The sequence below is a fragment of the Triticum dicoccoides genome, chromosome 2B, assembly GCF_002162155.2.
Source record: "Triticum dicoccoides isolate Atlit2015 ecotype Zavitan chromosome 2B, WEW_v2.0, whole genome shotgun sequence".
NCBI lineage: Eukaryota > Viridiplantae > Streptophyta > Magnoliopsida > Poales > Poaceae > Triticum > Triticum dicoccoides.
Window position 1 is genome coordinate 295753458 of NC_041383.1, and position 9922 is coordinate 295763379.

The window sequence follows — 9922 nt, forward strand, 5'->3', positions numbered from 1 at the left end:
CACCACACCACACACTGGAGTAGGGTATTACACCACAACGGTGGCCCGAACCAGTATAAATCTTGTGTCCCTCATGTTGTTCATCGTTTTTACCTTAGATCTCACGAGTCGATCGGACGTATATCGGTAGGGGAGAGATCTTCGTGTGCACCCTGATACATCTCCAACGTATTGCTACCTCTTGAGCACTGCGTTGGATTTCCCCGAAGAGGAGAGGATGATGCAGTAAAGTAGCGTAAGTATTTCCCTCAGTTTTTGAGAACCAAGGTATCAATCCAGTAGGAGACCACACACAAGTCCCTCGTACCTACACAAAACGATAGCAACTCGCAACCAACGCTTAGGGGTTGTCAATCCCTTCATGGTCACTTATGAGAGTGAGATCTGATAGAGATAATATTTTTGGTATTTTTGATAGATAGATGCAAAGTAAAAAGTAAAGGCAAAGTAAAAATAAAGCAAGTAAATAAAGTGATATAGATTGATATGATGAGAATAGACCCGGGGGCCATAGGTTTCACTAGTGGCTTCTCTCATGAGCATAAGTATTCTACGATGGGTGAACAAATTACTGTTGGGCAATTGACAGAATTGAGCATAGTTATGAGTATATCTAGGCAATGATCATGTATATAGGCATCACGTCCAAAAGAAGTAGATTGAAACAATTCTGCATCTACTACTATTACTCCACTCATCGACCTCTATCCAGCATGCATCTAGAGTATTAAGTAAAAAGAGAGTAACGCCGTAAGCAAGATGACATGATGTAGAGGGATAAATTCATGCAATATGATAAAAAAAAACCATCTTGTTATCCTCGATGGCAACAATACAATACGTGCCTTGCAACTCTTTCTGTCACTAAGTAAGGACACCGCAAGATTGAACCCAAAGCTAAGCACTTCTCCCATTGCAAGAACTACCAATCTAGTTGGCCAAACCAAAAAGATAATTCGAAGAGACTTGCAAAGATAACTCAATCATACATAAAAGAATTCAGAGAAGAATCAAATATTTTCCATAGATAATACTGGATCATAAACCCACAATTCATCGGTCTCAACAAACACACTGCAAAAATAAGATTACATCGAATAGATCTCCACGAGAGAGGGGAGAACATTGTATTAAGATCCAAAAAGAGAGAAGAAGCCATCTAGCTACTAGCTATGGACCCGAAGGTCTGAAGTAAACTACTCACACTTCATCGGAGGGGCTATGGTGATGATGTAGAAGCCCTCCATGGTGGATGCCCCCTCCGGTGGAGCTCCGAAACAGGCCCCAAGATGGGATCTCGTGGATACAGAAGGTTGCGGCGGTGGAATTAGGTTTTTGGCTCCTGTTCTGATCGTTCGGGGATACGTAGGTATATATAGGAGGAAGGAGTACGTCGGTGGAGCTCCGAGGGGCCCACGAGGTAGGGGGCGCGCCCTCCACCCTCGTGACCTCCTCGGACACTTCTTGCAGTAGGGTCCAAGTCTCCTGGATCACGTTCGGTTGGAAAATCACGATCCCGAAAGTTCCATTCCGTTTGGACTCCGTTTGATATTCCGTTTCTTCGAAATACTGAAAAAGGCAAAAAACAGCAATTCTGGGCTGGGCCTCCGGTTAATAGGTTAGTCCCAAAAGTAATATAAAAGTGGAAAATAAAGCCCAATATAGTCCAAAACAGTAGATAAAGTAGCATGGAGCAATCAAAAATTATAGATACGTTGGAGACGCATCAGGCATCCCCAATCTTAATTCCTGCTCGTCCTCCAGTAGGTAAATGATAAAAAAGAATTTTTGATGCGGAGTGATACTTTGGCATAATTTCAATGTAAATCTTCTTAATTGTGATATGAATATTCAGATCTGAAAGATTCAAGACAAAAGTTCATATTGACACAAAAATAATAATACTTCAAGCACACTAATCAAAGCAATCATGTCTTCTCAAAATAACATGGCAAAAGAAAGTTCATCCCTACAAAATCATATAGTTAGGCTATGCTTCATTTTCGTCACACAAAGATGTTCACAACTTCTATACCCCCGATGACAAGCCAAGCAATTTTTTCATACTTAAATACAGGAGCGTGAGCCATGGATATAGCACTATGGGTGCAATAGAATATGACAATGGGTATAGTGTGGAGAAGACAAAAAGGAGAAAGTCTCACATTGACGAGGCTTAATCAACGGGCTATGGAGATGACCATTAATTGATGTCAACATGAGGAGTAGGGATTGCCATGCAACGGATGCACTAGAGCTATGAATGCTCAACAAAAGAAAACTAGTGGGTGTGCATCCAACTTGCTTGCTCACGAAGACCGAGGGCATTTGAGGAAGCCCATCGTAGGAATATACAAGCCAAGTTCTATAATGAAAAATTCCCACTAGTATAAAAAAGACAACTTATGAGACTCAGTACATGAGGAACAAGGTGCTACTTTGAAGCATAATATATGAGACTCGCTACATGAAGAACAAGGTGCTACTTTGAAGCACAATATATGAGACTCGCTACATGAAGAACAAGGTGCTACTTTGAAGCACAAGTGTGGAAAAAGAGATAGTAGCATTGCCCTTTTTATATATATATTTTTATTTCTTTTTTGGGCCTTTTTTGGCCTTTCTCTTTTTTGGGGCAATGCTCTAATAATGATGATCATCACACTTCTATTGATTACAACACAAGGATTACAACTCGAAACTTAGAACAAGATATGACTCTATATGAATGCCTCCGGCGGTGTACCGGGATGGTGCAATGAATCAAGAGTGACATGTATGGAAAATAATGCATGGTGGCTTTGCCAGAAATACGATGTCAACTACAAGATCATGCAATGGCAATATGACAAAAGTAATGTATGTCATGCTGATGATGGTGGAAGTTGCATGGCAATATATCTCGGAATGGCTATGGAAATGCCATGATAGGTAGGTATGGTGGCTGTTTTGAGGAAGATATAAGGAGGTTTATGTGTGATAGAATATATCATATCATGGGGTTTGGATGCACCTGCGAAGTTTGCACCAACTCTCAAGGTGAGAAAGGGCAATGCACGGTACCGAAGAGGCTAGCAAAGGTGGAAAGGTGGGAGTGCGTATAATCCATGGACTCAACATTAGTCAAAAGAACTCATATACTTATTGCAAAAATTTAGAAGTCATCAAAAATTTAAGTACTACGCGCATGCTCCTAGGGGGATAGATTGGTAGGAAAAGACCATCGCTCGTCCCCAACCGCCACTCATAAGGATGCACAAGCCAGGTACACTTCATGTTTCAAATTTGTTACACAACTTTAACCATACGTGCATGCTACGGGACTTGCAAACTTCAACACAAGTATTTCTCAAATTCATAATCACCCAACTAGCATGATTTTGATATTATCACCTCCATATCTCAAAATAATTATCAAGCATCAAACTTATCTTAGTATTCAATTCACTCAAAAGAAAGTTTCACATATCTTGAACACCAAGTATATTAACATTAAGCAAATTACCATGCTATTAAAGACTCTCAAAATAATCTAAGTGAAGCATGAGAGATCAAATATTTTATTTAAAACAAATCCACCACCGTGCTCTAAAAGATCTAAGTGAAGTACTAGAGCAAAAATTATCACGCTCAAAAGATATAAGTGAAGCACTATGAGCAAAACTATCAAGCTCAAAAGATATAAGTGAGGCACATAGAGTATTCTAACAAATTCCAATTCATGTATGGCTCTCTCAAAAGATGTGTATAGCAAGGATGATTGTGGTAGACTAACAAGCCAAGACACAAATAATACAAGACGCTCCAAGTAAAACACATATCATGTTGGTGAATAAAAATATAGCTCCAAGTAAATTACCGATGGAAGTGGGCGAAAGAGGGGATGCCTTCCGGGGCATCCCCAAGCTTTGACTTTTTGGTGTACTTGGATTATCTTGGGGGTGCCATGGGCATCCCCAAGCTTAGGCTCTTGCCACTCCTTGTTCCATAATCCATCAAAAGAATTCACCCAAAACTTGAAAACTTCACAACACAAAACTCAACAAAAATCTCGTGAGCTCCGTTAGAGAAAGAAAACAAAAGACTACTTAAAGGTACTGTAATGTACTCATTCTTTATTTATATTGGTGTTAAACCTACTGTATTCCAACTTATCTATGGTTTATAAACAAATTTACTAGCCATAGATTCATCAAAATAAGCAAACAACACACGAAAAACAGAACAGTGTGTAGCAATCTGTAACTAAAAACTTCTGGAACTCTAAAATTTCTACCAAAATAGGAAGTCTTGGAAACTTTGTTTATTGATCATCAAAAAAAAGAATCAATGCAAAAGAACGTTCCTGTGATTTATCATAACTAAATTCGTGCGTGCAAAGTTTCTGTTTTTCAGCAGAATCAAATCAACTATCATCGTAGGTTATCCTATAGGTCCTACTTGGCACAAACACTAATTAAAACATAAAACTACATCCAAACAGAAAGTAGATGGATTATTTATTCCTAAACAGAAGCAAAAACAAAAAACACAAAATAAAATTGGGTTGCCTCCCAACAAGCGCTATCGTTTAACGCCCCTAGCTAGGCATAAAAGCAAGGATAGATCTAGGTATTGCCATCTTTGGTAGGCAATTCTTCAATAAGGCATCTACCTCCTTTAGAATTTTCTTCCTTCCTAGTAATTGTCAAATTTTTAGGCAAAAGATCGAAAAATTCATCTACAGCAAATGGTTCCTTAATGATGGTAAGAAGATTGGGATGAACACTTACAGATTTAAGATCCGCGGTTTCCGTACTAGATGATTCACCCTTATTCTTAGGAACATACATAAGCTTAGTATTTTTAGTAGAAGAACTTGGAGTGTTTTGAACGGAAGAAAAAGCGGTTCCCAAGTTGGTGATTATACCCTCAAGTTTATCGATTCTTGTAGAGTCTAGATTTATTTTTTCATTAACTATGGGTTCTTTTTCTTTAATATTTTTCAAAGTCATTCCTACCTTAGATCCATATTGGGTAATTTGATTGTGGATCTTTTTATCAAGATTTTCAATTGATTCAACGGTAGCAACTTTATTTTCAATAGCTTCAAGCCTTTGCATAACATGCTCCAAAGTTAACGTAGTTCCATTAATCAAAAGGGGTGGCGAGCCAAATATATCTATTAAAGCATTATAAGAATCAAAAGTATGGCTACCCAAAAAATTCCCTCCGGTAATGGTATCAAGGATATATCTAAACCAAGGATTAGCACCTACGTAAAAATTGCGAAGAAGAACTGAAGTAGATTGCTTCCTGGTAGATCTATTTTGAGCATTGCAAATTCTATACCAAGCATCTTTTGGATTTTCTCCCTCCCTTTGCTTAAAATTTATAACTTCATTCTCGGGAGATAATGGAGAAGATAAGAAACTAGTCATGACGACAAGCAAACAAACGAGCTAGCACACAAGCAAACAAAAAGGCAAAGGGAAAAAGGCAAACGGGAAAGAGAGGAGGAGATTGGGAAAGAGAGGGCAAATAAAACGGCAAGGGTGAAGTGGGGGAGAGGAAAACGAGAGGCAAATGGCAAATAATGTAATGTGAGAGATAGGGATTGCGATGGGTACTTGGTATGGTTGACTTTCTTGCGTGAGCCTCCCCGGCAACGGCGCCAGAAATTCTTCTTGCTACCTCTTGAGCACTGTGTTGGATTTCCCCGAAGAGGAGAGGATGATGCAGTAAAGTAGCGTAAGTATTTCCCTCAGTTTTTGAGAACCAAGGTATCAATCCAGTAGGAGACCACGCACAAGTCCCTCGTACCTACACAAAATGATAGCAACTCGCAACCAATGCTTAGGGGTTGTCAATCCCTTCACGGTCACTTACGACAGTGAGATCTGATAGAGATAATATTTTTGGTATTTTTGATAGATAGATGCAAAGTAAAAAGTAAAGGCAAAGTAAAAACAAAGCAAGTAAATAAAGTGATATAGATTGATATGATGAGAATAGACCCGGGGGCCATAGGTTTCACTAGTGGCTTCTCTCAAGAGCATAAGTATTCTACGGTGGGTGAACAAATTACTGTTGGGCAATTGACAGAATTGAGCATAGTTATGAGTATATCTAGGCGATGATCATGTATATAGGCATCACGTGCAAAACAAGTAGATCGAAACGATTCTGCATCTACTACTATTACTCCACTCATCGACCGCTATCCAGCATGCATCTAGAGTATTAAGTAAAAACAGAGTAACGCCATAAGCAAGATGACATGATGTAGAGGGATAAATTCATGGAATATGATAAAAAAACCATCTTGTTATCCTCGATGGCAACAATACAATACGTGCCTTGCAACTCTTTTTGTCACTGAGTAAGGACACCGCAAGATTGAACCCAAAGCTAAGCACTTCTCCCATTGCAAGAACTACCAATCTAGTTGGCCAAACCAAAAAGATAATTCGAAGAGACTTGCAAAGATAACTCAATCATACATAAAAGAATTCAGAGAAGAATCAAATATTTTCCATAGATAATACTGCATCATAAACCCACAATTCATCGGTCTCAACAAACACACCGCAAAAATAAGATTACATCGAATAGATCTCCACGAGAGAGGGGGAGAACATTGTATTGAGATCCAAAAGAGAGAAGAAGCCATCTAGCTACTAGCTATGGACCCGAAGGTCTGAAGTAAACTACTCACACTTCATCGGATCCAGGGCTATGGTGATGATGTAGAAGCCCTCCGTGGTGGATGCCCCCTCCGCCGGAGCTCCGGAACAGGCCCCAAGATGGGATCTCGTGGATACAGAAGGTTGCGGCGGTGGAATTAGGTTTTTGGCTCCTATTCTGATCGTTCGGGGATACGTAGGTATATATAGGAGGAAGGAGTACGTCGGTGGAGCTCTGAGGGGCCCACGAGGTAGGGGGTGCGCCCAGGGGGGGCGCGCCCTCCACCCTTGTGACCTCCTCGAACACTTCTTGGAGTAGGGTCCAAGTCTCCTGGATCACGTTCGATTGGACAATCATGATCCCGAAGGTTTCATTCCGTTTGGACTCCGTTTGATATTCTGTTTCTTCGAAATACTGAAAAAGGCAAAAAACAGCAATTTTGGGCTGGGCCTCCGGTTAATAGGTTAGTCCCAAAAGTAATATAAAAGTGGAAAATAAAGCCCAATATAGTCCAAAACAGTAGATAAAGCAGCATGGAGCAATCAAAAATTATAGATACATTGGAGACGTATCACGTATCTACTTTTCCAAACACTTTTGCCCTTGTTTTGGACTCTAACTTGCATGATTTGAATGAAACTAACCCAGACTGACGTTGTTTTCAGCAGAACTGCCATGATGTTGTATTATGTGTACAAAAGAAAAGTTCTCGGAATGTCCTAGAAATCCACGGAGGCACTTTTTGGATTTAATAACAATTTTTGGCGAAAGAATTCATGCCAGGGGGCCCACGGCCTGTCCACGAGACAGGGGGGTGCCCCCCCTAGGGCACGGCCCCCTATCTCGTGGGCCCCCTGGACCTCCTCCGACCTCAACTCCAACTCCATATATTCCATCTCGGGGAGAAAAAAATCAGAGAGAAAGTTTCATCACGTTTTACGACACAGAGCCACCGCCAAGCCCTAATCTCTCTCGGGAGGGCTGATCTGGAGTCCGTTCAGGGCTCCAGAGAGGGGGATTCGTCACCGTCGTCATCATCAACCATCCTCCATCACCAATTTCATGATGCTCACTGCCGTGCGTGAGTAATTCCATCGTAGTCTTGCTGGACGGTGATGGGTTGGATGAGATTTACCATGTAATCAAGTTAGTTTTGTTAGGGTTTGATCCCTAGTATCCACTATGTTCTGAGATTGATGTTGCTATGACTTTGCTATGCTTAATGCTTGTCACTAGGGCCCGAGTGCCATGATTTTAGATGTGAACCTATTATGTTTTCATGAATATATGTGTGTTCTTGATCCTATCTTGCAAGTCTATAGTCACCTATTATGTGTTATGATGCGACAACCCCGAAGTGACAATAATCGGGACACTTCTCGGTGATGACCGTAGTTTGAGGAGTTCATGTATTCACTATCTGCTAATCCTTTATTCCGTTTCTCTATTAAAAGGAGGCTTAATATCCCTTAGTTTCCGTAAGGACCCCACTTCCACGGGAGGGTAGGACAAAAGATGTCATGCAAGTTCTTTTCCATAAGCACGTACGACTATTTATGGGATACATGCCTACATTACATTGATGAATTGGAGCTAGTTCTATATCACCCTATGTTATAACTATTGCATGAGGAATCGCATCCGGCATAATTATCCATCTCTTATCCATTGCCTACGAGCTTTTCACATATTGTTCTTCGCTTACTTACTTTTCCGTTGCTACTGTTACAACTACTACAAAAACCCAAAAACATTTATCTTTACTTTTGCTACCGTTACTATTATTATCATACCACTTTTGCTACTAAACACTTTGCTGCAGATACTAAGTTATCCAGGTGTGGTTGAATTGACAACTCAACTGCTAATACTCAAGAATATTCTTTGGCTCCCCTTGTGTCAAATCACTAAATTTGGGTTGAATACTCTACCGTCGAAAGCTGTTGCGATCCCCTATACTTGTGGGTTATCAAGATTATTTTCTGGCTCCGTTGCCAGGGAGCATAGCTCTATTCTCTGAGTCACTTGGGATTTATATCTGTTGATCACTATGAAGAACTTGAAAGACGATCGAACTACTATTTTGCCCTCAACTACGAGGGGAGGTAAGGAACTGCCATCTAGCTCTGCACTAGATTCTCCTTCCGTTATTAGTAGGCTTGCGACACCTAAACCTGCTACTGCTATGAATTCTGATATGTCGCATGTTATTGATGATGCCACTTCTGCTATGCATGATGAAACTACTTCTGTGTGTGATAGTACTTTGCCATTAGGTGAATTTCTTGATGAACATCTTGCTAGAGTTAGGGGGAATGAAATTAGTGAAGATCCTATTACTGATGATAGTGATGATGAAGGTCCCCCCAATGATTATGTATTACCTGTTGTTCCTAAGGGTTATGTTATGAATGAAAAAGCTGCTATGGAAATTCTTGCTTGCAATGATAGAAATGATCTTAAGAAATTATTAGCTAAATGGAAGCAGCGGTCTCTTAATGCTAGAATGAAACCCGATCCTGCTTTCGCTACTTCACCTATCTGTGTTACTGATAAGGATTATGAATTCTATGTTGATCCTGATATCACTACTAGGGAAAAGCCTATACACAGAATCTTAGCAGCAGCGCGGCTCAAAAAGGAGCGCTGCTGCTAATTAGTAGTAGCGAGTGTGCGGGAAACTCGCTCCTGATAAGTTTTTAGCAGTAGCGCGCTCTCTGTAAACCGCGGTGCTACAAATATCCACCGGCGGTGTTCACCGAGCTCCATTTAGCAGTAGCACCATGGCCTGAACCGCGCTACTGCTATGGATGTAGTAGTAGCGCGCTTTTACTGGGATCGCTACTGATACATTTCAAATTGGCAAAAAAAAATTGTCACTGTTAGCAGTAGCGCCGTTGCCCAAAGCGCGCTGCTACTAATTCTTTAGCAGCAGCGCGTTTCTTCACCCGCGCTACTGCTAACCCGCACCAACCCACCACATTTCCCCACCCGTGCCTCCCCTCCCCCTCCTCTCTTCCCTTCCCCCTACCTCCCCCACATGCTCCCACTCTCACTCTTCTTCTTCCTCAATACTTCTCCCCCATTACTCTTTCTCTTCTATCCACCTTTCTCTCTCTTCATTACTCCTACCTAACTACACCACCTCCATTAATGCATCTCCTTTCTCTTTTTCCTTTCCCCTCCACTAGTTGAAGTTGTCTCCTCCCAAATTAGGTAGCTAGGTAGATGTAGGATTTAGTTAAGTGACCTATTT